Genomic DNA, 17916 nt, shown 5'->3' with positions numbered 1-17916 from the left:
AGAAAGCAAAAGAATGAGTAAGACTCAATGAATCCAGAAAACCTTAAGGATAGTCTTAAACACCTAGTCTCTTCTAAAGTATTCTAAAACATTTCATTAAGGGTAACATGCTAATTACCTGATATAAGTATGTACATGTGCTGTTTTGTTAATTTGTGGCTTTCTAAAGCATAATTTTGAACCTCCTTACATAGACTGTAGCTTTCTCCTCTGCTCTTTAATAAATCTTGAGATGTGTATATATATATATCAAGTCTGGTTTATAAGCCAAGATCCTGACAAGAAACAGATAACACTCTCAAACTAGGTGATTCAGGAGAATTTAGTTAGGGGACTTTACTTTGAAAGGTGGACAAGATTTTCAAAAGCCCATAACAAAAGATAGTACAGTGCATGATGGCGGGGAGTCATTCCCTCCTGCAGGCTGTAAAGCGAGAGTGGTTCTATGGAGAGGCTGTCTTGAAGAGTCTTTGGCAGAGGCACAGAGTCTATCAGGGCTCACCCAGCTAGGAGGTTACCAGGTGTTTGGTTGTTTATTGCTGTGAAACGATAATCACATACTGTGCTCACAGTTTTGTGGGTCACTAGTTCTGGCAGGGCACAGCAGGGATGTAAGATTATTCTTGCTTCACAAAATCCTGGAGCCTCGGCTGGGGTGATTGGAGCAGCTGGAGCTGTCTGAGCCAGCACAACAGGGGTCATATATATCTGGGGCCTCAGTAAAGCCGTTGGCTGGCTCCTTTGGTTCTTCTTCACGAGATATCTGCTGGGACTGCCATGTCCTCCAAGACCTTGTCCTCACTCACATATCTGCCTCAGAGGGCTGGAACGGCTAGCGGGTGGCCAGCATCACTCTCTCCATGCTCTCTCCCTGTGGGTCCTTCCAGCAGGGAAGTCTCAGTGTAATTGACCTCTTACTTACAAGACAGCTCAGAACTCCAAGAGTGAGTTCTCCAAGAGACTGAAGCAGCGGGGTCTGTAAGTCTGCTTGTGATGATCTAGCCTCAGAAGCCTCAAAATGTCACTTCTACTGCATTCAGTTGTTCAAGCAAGTTACTTAGGCCAGTCCTGATTACAGGGGAGATAGGAATTAGACTTCACCCTTCAACAGCAAAAAGAAAAAAAAAAAAAATGGCATCATGTTTAGTTTACCATAGCAGGTTTCTTAAAGATTCTGAGCTCATTTTCCTCCTGGCCTGCCATCTCTTGCTGATCCTCCCTATTAACCAAGACAACCAAAGGCCAGAGGGCAAAGGAACTTGTTATTTTTAATCCTGCTAAAATTTAATAAAATGAGAAACTTTACAAATCTATATTATTATACTTTTATAATCACATATTATATATTATATTGGTTAATATGTTTTTATATTCATATTTTTAAATTGAACAATAGTTGATTTACAATGTATTCATTTCAGGTGTACAGTAAAAAGTGATTCAGTTCATATATATATACACATATATATTCTTTTTCAGATTCTTTTGCCTTATAGGTTATTACAAAATATTGAATATAGTTCCCTGTGCCATACAGTAGGACCTTGTTGGTTATTTATGTTATATACAGCAGTGTATCTGTACTAATCCCAAACTCTTAATTTATCTCTCCCTCCCCATTTCCCCTTTGGAAACTATGAATTTGTTTTCTATGTCTGTCAGTCTCTCTTTTGTAAATAAGTTCAGTTTTATCACTTTTTTAGACTCCAGATATATATGACATCATATGATATTTGTCTTTCTCTGTCTGACTGACTTCACTTAGTATGAAAATCTCTAGGTCCATCCATGTTGCTGCCAATTTCATTCTTTTTATGGCTGAGTAGTATTCCATTGTATAAGTATACCACATCTTCTTTATCCATTCCAATGTCAATGGATATTTGGGTTGCTTCCATGTATTGGCTATTGTAAGGAGTGCTGCAGTGAACATTGGAGTGTATGCATCTTTTTGAATTATAGTTTTCTCTGGATTTATGTCCAGGAGTGGAATTGCAGGATCATATGATCAGCCCTGGGATTTCTTTGGAAGGAATGATGCTCAAGCTGAAACTCCAGTACTTTGGCCACCTCGTGCAAAGAGTTGACTCATTGGAAAAGGCTCTGCTGCTGGAAGGGATTGGGGGCAGGAGGAGAAGGGGACAACAGAGGATGAGATGGCTGGATGGCATCACTGACTCGATGGACGTGAGTCTGAGTGAACTCCGGGAGTTGGTGATGGACAGGGAGGCCTGGCGTGCTGCGATTCATGGGGTTGTGAAGAGTCGGACACGACAGAGCGACTGAACTGAACTGAATTGATGGTAACTTTATTTTTAGTTTTTTCAGGAAATTCCATACTGTCCTTCATACTGGCTGCACCAATTTACATTCCTACCAACAGTGTAGGAGGGTTCCTTTTTCTCCACACTGTCTCCAGTATTTATTATTTGTAGACTTTTTGATGACGGTCATTCTGACCAGTGTGAGGTAATATACCTCATTGTAGGTCTGATTTGCGTTTCTCTAACAATTAGCAATGTTGAGCATATTTTCATGTGCCTGTTGCCCATCTGTATGTCTTATTTGGAGAAATGTCTATATAGATCTTCTGCCCATTTTTTATTGTGTTGTCCTTTTTTTTATATATTGAGCCATTTATATATGTTTGATATTAATCCTTTATTGATTATATTGTTTGCAAATATTTTCTCCCATTCTTTAGGTTATCTTTTCATTTTGTTCATGGTTTCATTTACTGTGCAAAAGCTTTTAAGTTAAATTAGGTCCCATTTGTTTATTTTTGTTTTTATTTCCATTCCTCTAGGAGATGGTTCCAAAAAGGTATTGTTGAAATTTATGTCAGTGTCCTGCCTGAGTTTTCCGGAGTTTTATAGTATCCGGTCTTATATTTAGATCTTTGATCCACTTTGAATTTAACTTTGTACATGGTGTTAGAGAATGTTCTGATTTCGTTCTTTGACACGTAGCTGTCCAGTTTTCCCAGCATCACTTATTGAAGAGCTGTCTTTTCTCCACTGTATATATTCTTGCCTCCAAAGGAACTTGTTTATACAGTCCTTATAAGCCAGCCCTCTGGGGAACAGAAGAGCCAGAGGAACAAACAGAAGATACCCAGTGCCTCTCCTAATCTTCAAATATTTATTTTAGGACTTCCAAACACTGTGCTATGGTTATACAGGAGAACATAGGAATCACCAAGAGGAGGGAACCATATAAGCCCTTCATTACCTACATCTGTATTTCCTATTGTTGTACCTTTCATTCTTAATCTGCATTCATACCCAACAGTGTTCTTTGGTTTGGGCTAGAATTTCATCACCTACACATCCTCAATTTCTGGTAGTCTATTTCCCACCTACAGGAAAAAATAGACTTACTTCCAGTTGGAATCCCACCATTGGGATATCTTGACAGATTATCCTTACACAGGGCCACTGGCCACATGTTAGTCTGTTGTGCTTGCATACTGAAACTCGGGGTACAGCGCACTTGCACCCCCAGGAGTCCAGCAACGTCAGGCACCATGTCCTCTGCCACCATGAAGCTCTGTTTAAAAAAATGATGGAAGGTAGGGAATGGTAGAGTATCAGGTGAAGGCCCTGGAAACCATACCCTACATCCTTTTCTTTTTGGTTTGTCTCCAGAATCAAATAGTTAATACCTTTTTCAGCAAAGGCTAGTAAAGTAGCATTTTCCTTCTATACCTTCCAGAATTTTTTGCTGTCCAGTAATTTTAAAACATCTCACAGTTTCATTTTAAACTGTTTCTTCACAGTTTTCCTGATTCTCCAAATCGGAGTCTTTTTACTCTAGAATTATCCACCTAATTCTAGTGACAGGTGACATAGGCACATTCATATCTTGACAGGATGTCTGACCTTTCTTGTCCTGGGATTAGGTGATTCTGAAGAATGGGTGGTAGGGATATTCTTATAAGTCATTCCTACATCAGGGCAGCTAGCAAAAACTCAACAATAAAAAGGAAAGGACAGAAAAAGAAAAACAAACATCATATCGATTATATGTAGAATCTAGAAAGATGATACAGAAGAACTTATTCGCAAAGCAGAAATAGAGACACAGATGTAGAGAACAAATGTATGGACACCAGGCTTGGGGGGTGAGAGGGTGGGATGAGCTGGGATCGCCATATCACACTACTATGTATAAAACAGATAAATAATGAATGAGGACCTACTGTATAGCACAGGGAACTCGACTCAGTACTCGGTGGTGACCTAGATGGGAAGGAAATCCCCAAAAGAGGGGATATATGTATACAAATAGCTGACTCACTCTGCCGTACAGCAGAGACTAACACAATATTGTAAAGCAGCTCTTTGTTGCTGTTGTTTAGTTGCTCAGTCATGTCCAACTCCTTGCGACCCTGCCGTGGGCTGCAGCACGCCAGACTTCCCTGTCCTTCACTATTTCCCAGAGTTTGCTCAACTAACTATACTCCAATACAAATTAATTGTTTAAAAAATGAACTGACTTTGAACCACATAAAGATATCCCCCTTAAACCAGACTAAATGTATTCCTAACTCAACTTCCTCTTAGCTGAATCCCCCAAATGCCTTCAGTCACTCCAGTGATCTTACTGAAGAGTCTGAGGAGGAAATGTTGGGTGGAAACAGTCATTCGCTCAATGTCAGCAGTTAAGTAGTTGCAACAATGTGACCACATTGCCAGGACTCACTCAGACTCAGAAGGTGTCCTGTAAGTGAACGATGCGGTATGCTTCCGTAACTTTGAGGTGAAACCACCTCTGCCCTTTCGGCAGATGAATTTTCCTCAGGAGGAGCCCAGTGCTCTTCTCTGCCTCTGTACCTAGATCAGGGACATCCTGACTCAGCTTGCCACAGTCTCCACCAACCCCCGCCACCCCTGGCTGCCTCCCAGGGCTAAATCTCAGGTGATTCAGATATACATTTTAGTTCATCTCTTTCAGAAGTTCCAAGTTCCTTATGCAAATTAATCTAACTCCATCCTAGGAATCTTTCTTTGCTCAAGGGGTCCCAGGTTCCCCCTTTAGGGGAAACCTTCCTATACCACTTGTACATAACTACAGGCAATACTCCATGCGATTTTTAGCAGATCTGATTCAAAGAAACTGTCTGCCCTCTTTCTCACAGGTTGGAAGTGCTCACTTAATTTTTAATTTTCCCCCTCAAAGGATACCTACAGGTACTGTCTGCCTCAAGAGGCACCCTGTTATTTTTTATCATCAACTACAACAAAAAAATACATGAACATATATCTATCAATCACATACTATATGACATTTTAGGTTATGATGTGGAACATACACAATTTACTGTTCTCAAGGATCTTGTAATCTGGTATTCAATACTTTACTTAAAATTAAAGACCCAGTATGTGCCAGATAGTATTGTGGGACCTGATGACCCAGTGGTGAACGAAGCAAACTCAACCTTATGAAGCTTACAGACATCAGGAATTAAAAAAAAAAAAAAAAAAGTAGTAAATATAGAATATAATGTCCAGAGTAGACAAACGCCTCAAGAAAGTCACAGCTCTGTTTGGCAGCTCTGATTGTGTGTCTTATTTGCTTACTCAGAAGACCCTTCTGAGATGATCCTTTAAGAAGATCCTTAAAGATCCACATTAAGTGAGAGGTTGAGGTAGATTCAATGCAACTATTTGGATTTTTCCAAGGCAGAGAGGGCAGGTGTGAGAGCAAACATTTGAAAGTTTTTATAAAATCTTAATAGCAATAAAAATTGTTAATGAGTCACAAGAACAGTAAATAAGACGTCAGAAACATTATTCATTCATTCGTTCATTCTATAAATGATTACTGAGCCCTATTATGTTCCCTGGAGGAGGAAATGGCAACCCACTCCAGTGTTCTTCCAGGATAATCCCATGAACAGAGGAGCCTGGCTACAGTTCATGGGGTCGCAAAGAGTCAGACACAACTGAACAACTGAGCACATGATGTTCCTAGGGATACAAATATGAACACAGGGTCCTGGAGGGTGTAACTAAGATTGGTATGACTAAGACACAGTACCTGTAAATAAATTTCAAATAAAGGGTAAAAATACAGTGCAATGGCTGAGCAGGTGTTATGAGATTACTTATGAGGTATACATAAATAAACCTTGTGTGGGAAGTGGGGCCCTTAGAGGGCCTGAGAGTGTTGAGCTTCCTGGAGCACTAAATGTCTAAAATAAATCCAGAGGAAATAGTAGGAATTAGCCAGAAGCAAAAGAGAACAAATTTCAGCCTCATGCAAAATCCTAGGAACATGAGAATATGCTACATTTAAAGAAATGAGGCATTGAGTTTCTGCAGTAAACCAACTTCAGATCACAAATAGCTTTCTATGTCCTACTGAGAAGATTATCCTCTACCAGAGGATAATGGGGAGACACTGACATGTTTTAAGAGGGAAGTGACTCCATCAGGCTAACACTTCAGAAAGATCACTCTGCCTGTAGCATGGAGAAGGCATGGCTTCAAGGATTGAAGACAGGAAGTGGGTTGGAGAAAAAGATTTAAGAGTCATGATGAAAGATCAGTCTTGAGGACTCCATGACTGCTTGGAAAAAGAGAAAATTACAAATGAATTATTTACACAAAAAAGGTGACTTCAGAGAATGGATTTGGAGTCAGTTTTGAAGGATGTGCTGGATCTGAATTGATGGGTTGAGAGTTTAATAGAAAGGAGAGGTCTAGAAATCCCTTCATGGAGTTATTCTCTAGGTGAGAACTGTTTAACTGTGTGCTGGGCACTCTGACTACTATGGTGTATTTATTATATCACTTAATAGAACAAGTCTATGTGAACCATTGTTACTCTTGTTACAAATAAAGGAACTGAGGTGTTGGGCAGTCACATAGCTGACAAACAGGATAATCAGATCAGATCAGTTGCTCAGTTGTGTCCTACTCTTTGCGACCCCATGAATTGCAGCACGCCAGACCTCCCTGTCTGTCCATCACCAACTCCCGGAGTTCACGGAGACTCACATCCATTGAGTCAGTGATGCCATCCAGCCATCTCATCCTCTGTCGTCCCCTTCTCCTCTTGCCCCCAATCCCTCCCAGCATCAGTCTTTTCCAATGAGTCAACTCTTTGCATGAGGTGGCCAAAGTACTGGAGTTTCAGCTTGAGCATCATTCCTTCCAAAGAAATCCCAGGGCTGATCTCCTTCAGATGGCCTGGTTGGATCTCCTTGCAGTCCAAGGGACTCTCAAGAGTCTTCTCCAACACTTCTAATCTAGACTATAAAAATCAGTCTCATAACCTTGTAACCATTTTACAAAAAAAAAACAAAAAACCCTCATATTTCCCAACGGACCATAGGTGAAGTAACTTTGGGCTCTTTAAAATATACCCCCCCCCAAAAAAAAAATCACTCTCAGCATGAAATCTACAAACCAAAATATCGTCACTACTGAAGAGATGCAAAAAGTCAAATGCAGACTCTGAAAGCAATTCAAAGAGAAATTTCCCAAAATGTTTCAAGCAATGGCAACACAGTTTATAAAAACATAAGGCTTTCCAAGGTAACTATGGCAAAGAGACAATAACTTACATTGATCAATTCTAGAGTTTTAAGACATTATAGAAATGTTTTTTCACGTTCTCAGACTAGTATTGCACAATACTTCCAATATATGCACCACCTCAGTGATTCCACTGACGGAGAAGAATGAAAACAAATAAACTGAAGGAATCAGGCAGGGCCTGTTCCATAGAGCAGTTCCTTCTTTCAACTGATTTATTGATTACTGTTCTTGGAAGTGCCATTATTTAAAGACAACGTTTTATGTAAGCATAGCTGGAATTTTATCCTGGAACTTCCAGACTAGAATGCTGTACATTACCTACTTTCAACATATTGTTCATTTCCCTATAAGAAGTGAATGGGAAAATTGAGTCACTGTGAAAAGAATGAACTTCTGGCTTCATCTCCATACAGCCTTTGTTTATTTAAAACATGTATTATTTTCAAGGCATGTAGCAAAATTGAATGAAGAATTTTGCATAAGTGTCCCTAATACTTTGGGTCTTTTTTGAGTTTTAGTTGATTTTATTAAATTATAAAATGTTGACTTTTGTTTTCAGAGTTGAGTCAAACAACTTATCCAAAAGCTACTCTTAAGAGATGAAAATTATCTCTGGTCATGAGGTTCTTTTTTTTTTTTTTTTTTTTTTCTGTGGCATTATAATTATATCACACTTTCCTTACGTATTTGGAAAAAGGCAGGCTTCAAAATTGGAGAAGGAAATGGCAACCCACTCCAGTGTTCTTGCCTGGAGAATGCCAGGGACGGGGGAGCCTGGTGGGCTGCCGTCTATGGGGTCGCACAGAGTCGGACACGACCGAAGTGACTTAGCAGCAGCAGCAGCAGGTTTCATAATGATGTCTATGCAGTCATCTGAGATGTTTTAAATGAGACTGAGCATCACCTAAAAAAAATTTTAGTCTGTAACTTACAAAGAAAAGACAAATGATTCTCTAGGCTGGAATCAAGATCAACAAAACTATATCTCTTGATTTACATTTAAACATACACATTTTTGTTCCTTTAACCTTTAAAGAGTCTATTTTTAAATGACCTACTTTTAAACTGGTTTTTAGTTAAGTGTGTCACACCCAGATGCAGTTGACTTTTAAAAGTGTTTCACTCCTTGCTATTTCTTTCTAAACTAATTATTTTATTTTTAGCCATTCTGACTAGCACAAGATATTTTCTCTAGAGAATGAAATCTTTTCTTTAACAGGAAAGTGGATGAAAGGAGCATAGATGAAAGGATGAAAGGAGCATTTGTTCTGGGTATAGGTGTTTTAGGTTATTTCATGTTTCTGTGAATGGTGCCTATTATACTGATCAATTAAAACACCACCGTTCTTCTGTTTAATATCTTCTGCAGATGCAGGTGAAAGGGTAGTGAGAAGCCTCAGGAGTTCCTGAGGTTGATCTGCCCTGAGACAGGACTTCAAAGCGTTACCAACAGATGGTTGTCCACCTCATTTGTAAAAGTTGCTAGGGGGAAATTCCACAGTTGTTTTTCATCCTGAATCCATCTGTGCTGCATCCCTTTGTCAGGAACGTGTGTCTAGTATCTGTCCAGAATCTCTCCTGTTTGAATGTAAGTCCATTTCCTTTCATTGTGACCTTCCTTGATGGGAAGAACAGCTGCTCGCCATGCACTGTGTAATGTCTCTTCACACAGATCAGCCTTTATATATCAAATAGAATTCTTGGCTGCTTCAAGAGACTTAGGTAAAAAACCCTATGTTTGATTTGGAGGGAAAATGCTGTGTACTGATTGAAATCATTGCACTGCACCATAACACGGTCTTATTATTCATAGGTTGGTTCTGTCTTTGAAATTCATAATTATGGTTTGATTTAAATTTATGCAGTTAAAATATTAAGCTGATCCCTACCATGTGACACCTTGAAATATGTACTCCAATGCTCTCTGTAGAGAACTGCTAGATCACATGAGCCTAGTGCTGCTAAAAATAAAGGATGATCTTGTGACGAGTGATAAGACTTCCACAGACCACTAAAAGAAATAAACCTTTCCCAAAGATCAGTTGCTGACATATTTACATATATCCAATAAGCAAAAGTACTGCCATAGGCAGTATCAAAGTTGAGGGAAAATTTAAAGCTATTTAAAATTTTAAATCTTCCCAATTCTGGGTTGGGAAGATCCTCTGGAGAAGGAAATGGCAACACACTCCAGTACTCTTGCCTGGAAACTCCCAAGGACGGAGGAGCATGGTAGGCTACGGTCCATGGGGTCGCCAAGTGTCGGACATGACTGAGAGACTTCACTTCACTTCAAAATTCTAAAAGATGATGCTGTTAAGTGTGGCATTCAATATCTCAACAAATTTGAAGACTCAGCAGTGGCCACAGGACTGGAAAAAATAAGTTTTCATTCCAATCCCAATGGAACGCCTCTCCATTCCAAAAGAAGGGCAATGCCAAAGAATGTTCAAACTACCATATAATTACACTCATCTCACATGCTAGCAAGCTTATACTCAAAATCCTTCAAGCTAGGCTTCAGCAGTACATGAATTGAGAATCTCAAAATGTACAAGATGGATTTAGAAAAGGCCGAGGAACCAGAGATAAAATTCTCAACATTCATTGCATCATGGAGAAACCAAGGGAATTCCAGGAAAAACATTTGACTTCATTGACTACACCAAAGCCTTTGACTGTGTGGATCACAGAAAACTGTGGAAAATTCCTAAAGAGATGGGAATACCAGACCACCTTACCTGCCTCCTGAGAAACTTGTATGCAGGTGAAGAAGCAACAGTTGGAACCAGACATGGACTGGTTCAAAATTAGGAAACGAGTATGACAAGACTATATATTGTCACCCTGCTTATTTAACTTATATGCAGTTAAATAAGCATCATACAACTGCCAGGCTTGATGAATCACAAGCTGGAATCAAGATGGCTGGGAGAAGTATCAACAGCTTCAGATATGCAGATGATACCACCCTTATGACAGAAAGTGAAGAGGAACTAAAGAGCCTCTTGACAATGGTGAAAGAGGAGAGTGAAAAAGCTGCCTTAAAACTCAACATTCAAAAAACTAAGACCATGGAATCCAGTTCCATCACTTCATAAAAGGGGGAAACAAAAGGGGAAAAGTGGAAGCAATGACAGATTTTATTTTATTGGGCTCCAAAATCAATGTGGATAGTGACTGCAGCCGTGAAATTAAAAGACACTTGCTCCTTGGAAGGAAAGCTATGACAAACCTAGACAACATTTTACAAAGCAGAGACATCACTTTGCTGACAAAGGTCCGTATAGTCAAAACTGTTTTTTCCAGTAGTCATGCACAGATGTGAGAGTTGGACCATAAAGAAGGCTGAGTGCCAAAGAATTGATGCATTGGAATTGTGGTGCTGGAGAAGACTCTTGAGAGTCCTATGGACTGCAAGGAAATCAAACCAATCAAACCAAGGAAATCAATCCTAAAGGAAATCAGTCCTGAATCTTCAATGGAAGTACTGACGCTGAAGCTGAAGCTCCAATACTTTGGCAACCTGATGCAAAAAGCTGACTCCTTGGAAAAGACCCTGATGCTGGGAAAGACTGAAGGCAAAAGGAGAAGGGGGCAGCAGAGGATGAGATGATTAGATAGCATCACTGATGCAATGGACAGGAATTTGAACAAAGTCTGGGAGAGAGTGGAGGACAGAAGAGCCTGGTGTGCTGCAGTCCACAGTCACAAAGACTTAATGACTGAACAAAAACAACTGCCAAATACTCTTTAAAAAGCCCACATTTCTGTTTAAATTGACCCAACAAATAGCTACTGAACACATGTTATGTCCCAATCACTATACCTTATTCTACAATATTATTCTAGGTGGATTCTTGAGGTAGCCTCCATGATCCCTTCATCCTCTATTTACACCCTGGTATGGTCAAGGGCAAAACCTTAATTTGTTTCTTTCTACTAAAAAAAAAAAGTACAACCTAAAAGTTGAGAATTATATTTTATTCATTGGCCTTACTAAGGACTATAGCTAGGATGAAAAGTGAAAATGTTAGTCACTCAGTTGTCCCCAACTCTTTATGACCCCATGGACTGTAGTCCACCAGGCTCCTCTGTTCCTGGAATTCTCCAGGCAAGAATGCTGGAGTGGGTTGTCATTCCCTTCTCCAAGGGATCTTCCTGACCCAAGGATCGAACCTGTCTTCTGCTTTGCAGGCAGATTCTTTACCATCAGAGCCACTACAGAAGCCCGTAGCCTAGGACGCATCCTCTCAAATAGCTCTGAGGGACTATTCCAAGGAGATAAGGGAGGAGCCAGAGCATGAAAGAGTCTTTGCTGAAAAACAAAACAAAAACCATGTTGTCAAACATCAAAATATTACTGCTAATCATACACACACACAGCCATCTGAAATGAATGATTTTACTGCTTTTCTGTGTATGGGAAGATGCTAGAGTCTGGGGTCATAGAAATTAGTCCTTTTAGATATGCATCTTAACTATCTAGACTAGTATCCTGTGTGTCTCCGTCCTATATTCCCCTCTGGGCACACGGTTGGGACAGCTGCAGTGGCTGAAGGCTTGATGGCAGGCAACATTCGCTGTTTACTGAAACGGCAGGCAACGTGTTCTTTTGCCCACACTTCCAACAAACAATATGGCAAAGGTATGCATGTGATGATGCGTCTGTGACAGTTTGGATGACATTATTAAAAAACTGCCCTTCTTGTTGGAGGCTGTCTCCCTTGCTGGTTCTGAGGAAACAAGTGGCCACGTTGGAAAGCTCCACGTGGCAAGGCACTGAAAGTGGCTTTGAGAACCAGAGAGGGGCCTTCAGCCAGTGACCTGTAAAAGTTTCAGCCAGCATCCAGCAAGAGAAAGAATTTCTCAGTTCTGTAATCCCAAGAAAGTTAATTCTGCCAACAGTCTGAGTAATCTTAGAAGAGGATCCTTCTCCAGTTGAGCCTCAGATGAGACTGTAGATCTGGCCAGCACCTTGATTCCCTTGTGAGACACCCCTGAGCAGAGTGCCCAGCTCAACCAACCTAGACTCCTAATTCACAGAAACAGAGATAATGAATGTGTGTTGCTTTAAGCCACTAATATTGTGGTAATATCATTCCATAGCAATGGATAACTACAGCTCAGTCTTTACCTTTCTTGACCTTAAAATCTTTGAAGCATGCAGGCGAGTTATTTTGCAGAATGTCCCTCAATCTAGGTATGTTTGTATGGAAATCAATCAATCTCATCCTCATGATTAGATTCACAATTTTGACAGTAATGACATAAATATAATGTTGTATCCTCCTCAGTATGTTCTATTAAATGTGTATACTATTGGTTTGTCCCAATAAAAGCAGAGACATTACTTTGCCAACAAAGGTCCGTCTAGTCAAGGCTATGGTTTTTCCTGTGGTCATGTACGGATGTGAGAGTTGGACTATGAAGAAGGCTGAGTGCCGAAGAACTGATGCTTTTGAACTGTGGTGTTGGAGAAGACTCTTGAGAGTCCCTTGGACTGCAAGGAGACCCAACCAAGCCATTCTGAAGGAGATCAGCCCTGGGATTTCTTTGGAAGGAATGATGCTCAAGCTGAAACTCCAGTACTTTGGCCACCTCATGCAAAGAGTTGACTCATTGGAAAAGACTCTGATGCTGGGAGGGATTGGGGACAGGAGGAGAAGGGGACGACAGAGGATGAGATGGCTGGATGGCATCACTGACTCGATGGACGTGAGTCTGGGTGAACTCCAGGAGTTGGTGAGGGACAGGGAGGCCTGGCGTGATGCGATTCATGGGGTCGCAAAGAGTCGGACACGACTGAGCGACTGATCTGATCTGATCTGATCTGAAGTGATAATGAATCACTTGGTTAGAGTCTCTTTGTTGTAAAGATACTATTTGCCCATGGTAACTAATAAGAAACCTGCCAGGTGATACTTCAAGCTATGTAAATATCCCACCCATCATCACACTCTCATCAGTTAATTCTAATGACCATTAGTGATTTTTCTGGGCTTCCCTAGTGGCTCAGACAGTAAAAGAATCCGTCTGCTATACAGAAAACCCAGGTTCAACGCCTAGGTCAAGAAGATCGCCTGGAGAAGGGAATGGCTACCCACTCCAGTATTCTTGCCTGGAGAATTCTATGGACAGAGGAGCCTGGTGGGCTATAGTCCATGGGGTCGCAAAGAGTCGGAGGTGGCTGAGTGACTAACAACTTATTTTCAATGATTTTGTAATTACATGATTCCTTTTATATTCATTTTGTTGACATTCTAGTGTAAGGAACATTCCTTTCTCTTCTGTTTATTTGCTTATCTAGTTATTTATTTATATCAGTATGGAATCACAGTTTCTTATTTTAGTCAATGGTTTAAAATTTGTTACTATCAGTATATGTCAATATATATCAATACGTATTTTGATATTCTAATTGTTTCAGACTTGTATTAGACTTTGGAAGTCCTCTGTTCTGATATGCTGGCATTATGTTTAAGTCTTTCTTACATTCTGTCAAAACAATATTTTCCAGGTATATTTTGCGCTTTCCCTGTCACAGACCTGGAATCTTCTACAGAGACTCTTGGTTTCTTTTAAAGTGAAGAAACATATTTTTAAGCCAAAATCTAGGACTAAGTGTACTCTGACACATGAATATCATTGCTTCTAGTATTTCTCAGTGACAGTGGGATATATATTGAAATAAGTTTAACAAAATACATGTAAGACATGTACACTAAAAACTTCAAGACACTGCTGGGAGAAATTTTAAAAGATTGAAGTAAATGGATAAATACATACATTAATAGATATAGGACTCAGTGTTATTAAGATGTTGGTTATGAAGATGTCTACTGCTTAGCATCTCATAAGGGTGCAATCAGTTTATTGGCTGGAATTGTGGTTGTGGTCTCATTTGAGGCGTGACTGGGGAAATATCTGCTTTTGAGCTCACTTTAGTTCTTAATCTTACAGTTATAATACCAAAAAATTAATTTTCTTGGTGGCTGGAGCTCCTTGTAGGCTATCAGCTGCAGGCTGCCCACAGCTCTTAAAAGCTGCCTGCATTTCCTTGTCATGTGGGATTTCCCCACATCATGCACACACACACACACACACACACACATTTAATTTTTAACCTCCAATTCCATTTCAACATCACAATGTACCTTCTAGGCTTCCCCTTCAACAATGAGGGACCTAGATCCTATTATATGTGCTAATATATTGACTCAATTTTCTCAAGCTTAGAATATATGTTTGCTGTAAGAAAAAAGAAGATACTATGTAGTATTTGAAAAAAAAAAAAAAAAAACAAGGCAGGAAAGATGTCATGACTTTCATAATCTGTGTTCTCTTTTGGAAAAGGAATTTGATCATCCACGGTTTTATTTGTTTTTTCTAGTTGTATGAACAAAACCTTTAGCAACAGAAATGAGTAAAAGTCATACAGAACCTTGTAAGCCATGTTAGAGATTTGAGTTTTTTCCTAGTACAATGAGAATATAACAGGTTGGAGGGCTTGTCTGTTAGGTCATTGCATTTTTTGTTGTTGTTGTTTTAAGTAGCATTTACCTCACCTTCCAAGTTATTTCCTCGTAATGTTTATTATTTACTCATCCTTCAACTTATTCTAAAACAAGATTTGATATGCTTAGAGCAATCCATACCAATAAGTTAGAAAGAATGTATGTTAAAAAAAAAAAAATGGAGGAAACTGGGATAAAGAATAAAAGAAGCCAGAGAACAAGATGCCAGGGTGAGGCCAATTCAAAATATTCTTAACTTTAAGTACTTTAAAGTTACAAGAGGTACTGTTCTGAGTTTTCTCGAGACTAGAACAGTTTGAAATGCCTCATCCCATCCCTTCACAGTAACCCCCACCCAACATCTATACCACACAGAATTGAGACTCACTGATGGGAGAGTCCAGGGATTGTTTTTCTTGCACAATTTTTTTTAGACGCCTTCCTGGTTTCTGATAATTTAACCCTTTCAGGTTGGGAGAGAAAAGGGACATTTGGATAATGCCTGTTTATTTAATCATGGTAGCCAACCAAAGCAAGCATTTTAAGCCAAAAATTCACTCCATCCTTAGTTGGAAGTAGAATTTTAAAATATAATTGCCCTCCTGAGAGGAGAAATGCATGACCTTCCACAGAGAAAAATTGAGCACTGAGGAGATGGTCTTTAGGTCATGAGCGCTATAATCACTATCATAGTAAGAAATTAGAAGATCATCCTCATTTTAAAATCTGATATAACTTATCATGTATTAGTTCATACTCCTTTGCTTGCTTTTTACTGGTTTGTGGCTACTGGCATACAGCAGTGAAGTTTCAAAGAAACGGAAATGACAAAAGGACAATCATTTAATGAAGGAAGTATAAACCATTGCACTGGGGGACTGGAAGACATTTCTTAAAGTTCTCATATTATCTGTTTAATTACGTGTTTCTATGTAGTGAGTAATGTCTTACATTCTTGCCAAGAATATTTGGAAAGGAGTTTGTTAAAAGTATGTCAGCTAAATCACTTTTGGTATATCACTGCTAATGGTGTCGTTCACACGTTGTGAAACACACAGCTCCAGTTTAATTCTGCCAAAAAAATTAGGTCATTGCAAAATACCATATTAAAACCGCAGGGAGATGGGGATGAGAATAAAGCAAGGGAAGACTCCCAATTCTTTTTTGTGAAGCATGATAGAAGTGAAGTGAAAGTCGCTCAGTCCTGTCGGACTCTTTGCAGCCCCGTAGACTATACAGCGGAGAAGGCAAAGGCAACCCGCTCCAGTACTCTTGCCTGGAAAAATCCCATGGGCGGAGGAGCCTGGTAGACTGCAGTCCATGGGGTCGCGAAGAGTGGGACACGACTGAGCGACTTCACGTTCACTTTTCACTTGCATGCATTGGAGAAGGAAATGGCGACCCACTCCAGCGTTCTTGCCTAGAGAATCCCAGGAACGGCGGAGCCGTCTCTGGGGTCGCACAGAGTCGGACACGACTGAAGCGACTTAGCAGCAGCAGCAGACTATACAGTCCAGGGAATTCTCCAGGCCAGAACACTGGAGTGGGTAGCCTCTCCCTTCTCCGGGGGAACACCCCAACCCAGGGATCGAACCCAGCCGCAGTTACAGGCAGTTTTTTTTTTTTTTTTTTTTTTTTTTTTACCAGCTGAGCCACAAGGGAAGCCCTATCAAAGCATGATGAGGATAACGACAAAACAGGGTAGGAATGCTGAGTCCTTTTAAACGGATACATTTTTCGTGGTATGTGTACTTTAACTCCAGTTCAATATAAATGAAGAATTAAAAACTGGGCTAACTGGCTGCTCTGCACGGTACCTGGGGACTGCCCCGTAGATCAAGTTAACCTACTTGTATGGAGATTTGTGATTTCATACACAAACCATGGTGATTATTGTATCTCAATTTACCTTTATCTTTTTCCAGTTAGGAAAGGGGGCTTAATGCAAATTAAGCCTTTCTTGTGAAGGCAGTTAATTTATACTTACTATGGTTATTAACGTTAATCACAGGAATGGCTCTGTTAGAAGTTACCCACCAGGACTGTTAAATCTATTTTGGTGACTCACGTCCCAGATCTCGTCACCCCAGATGTGGTCCCTTGGCTGGGGCGCCCTGAGCCGTTGCGCCGTCAGGGCTTCGTGGGAGGTGGGTCCCAGCTCCTCCCAGACCCACGCGCTGATCTGGCGGAAAGTGAGGCAGGACAGTCATTGTTCTCCCAGGCCCGGGGAAAAGAGCGCGGGCTACCAGCACCTCTCATTTTCGGGCGAAAATTTCCCCAGCTACAGCTCTCTGGGTTTGGGCTGGGTCTCCACAGCGTGACCTTTCCTTGCCTAGAGAGGGACGCTCAGCGAACACATCCACCGTCACCTTTGCGCGCTCCTCCGGAGCCGGCTTGGCATGCAGCGCACCCCAGCGGCCGCAGGGCCTCCTTTCTAGTCCTGGCCACTAGGCTTCCGGAGAGCTCGCCAGTCGCCGCCCTGGCCGCCCCGGAATCTAGAGACTAGAGAGACTTCCAGAGCCAGTCTCAGACACACCCCGGGGAAGGCGCGGGGCTGCGGCACCCCCCCCCCCGCCCCCCCCCCCCCCCCCCCCCCGCCCTCCGCACCTGCAAACGGTGAGGACCTGGAGAGGCGGGGCGCGGCAGGAGGCTGGCCCGGCGACTGAGCAGCTCCGCCGAAAGCCTGCCCGACTGAAGCAGGGCGAAGGGGGGAGGGTCTCGAGGCGAGTTCTGCTCCTCCGAGGGAGGGACCCCAGCTGGAGTGGAAAACCAGCACCAGCTGACCACAGAGACACGCCGCGCTGATCATGGAGAGGGCCGGCCCCGGCTCCGCGCGGCCGCAACGGCAATGG

At 41.2% G+C, this 17916-nt stretch overlaps 1 long non-coding RNA gene across 1 annotated transcript; it reads right to left on the bottom strand.

Moving 5' to 3' along the window:
- Nucleotides 1–304: 304 nt before the first annotated feature.
- LOC129640870 (uncharacterized) lies at nt 305–17458 on the bottom strand. Its single transcript, XR_008709008.1, has 2 exons — nt 17052–17458; nt 305–1102 (listed from the first exon to the last, which is right to left on the bottom strand). It is a non-coding gene; the product is annotated as an uncharacterized LOC129640870 (long non-coding RNA).
- Between the last annotated feature and the right edge of the window lie 458 nt (nt 17459–17916).

The sequence above is a fragment of the Bubalus kerabau genome, unplaced genomic scaffold (genome assembly GCF_029407905.1).
Source record: "Bubalus kerabau isolate K-KA32 ecotype Philippines breed swamp buffalo unplaced genomic scaffold, PCC_UOA_SB_1v2 scaffold_50, whole genome shotgun sequence".
Taxonomy (NCBI): domain Eukaryota; kingdom Metazoa; phylum Chordata; class Mammalia; order Artiodactyla; family Bovidae; genus Bubalus; species Bubalus kerabau.
The sequence above is the reverse complement of the archived record's forward strand: the minus strand, read 5'-3'. Positions and strand labels throughout refer to the sequence as shown.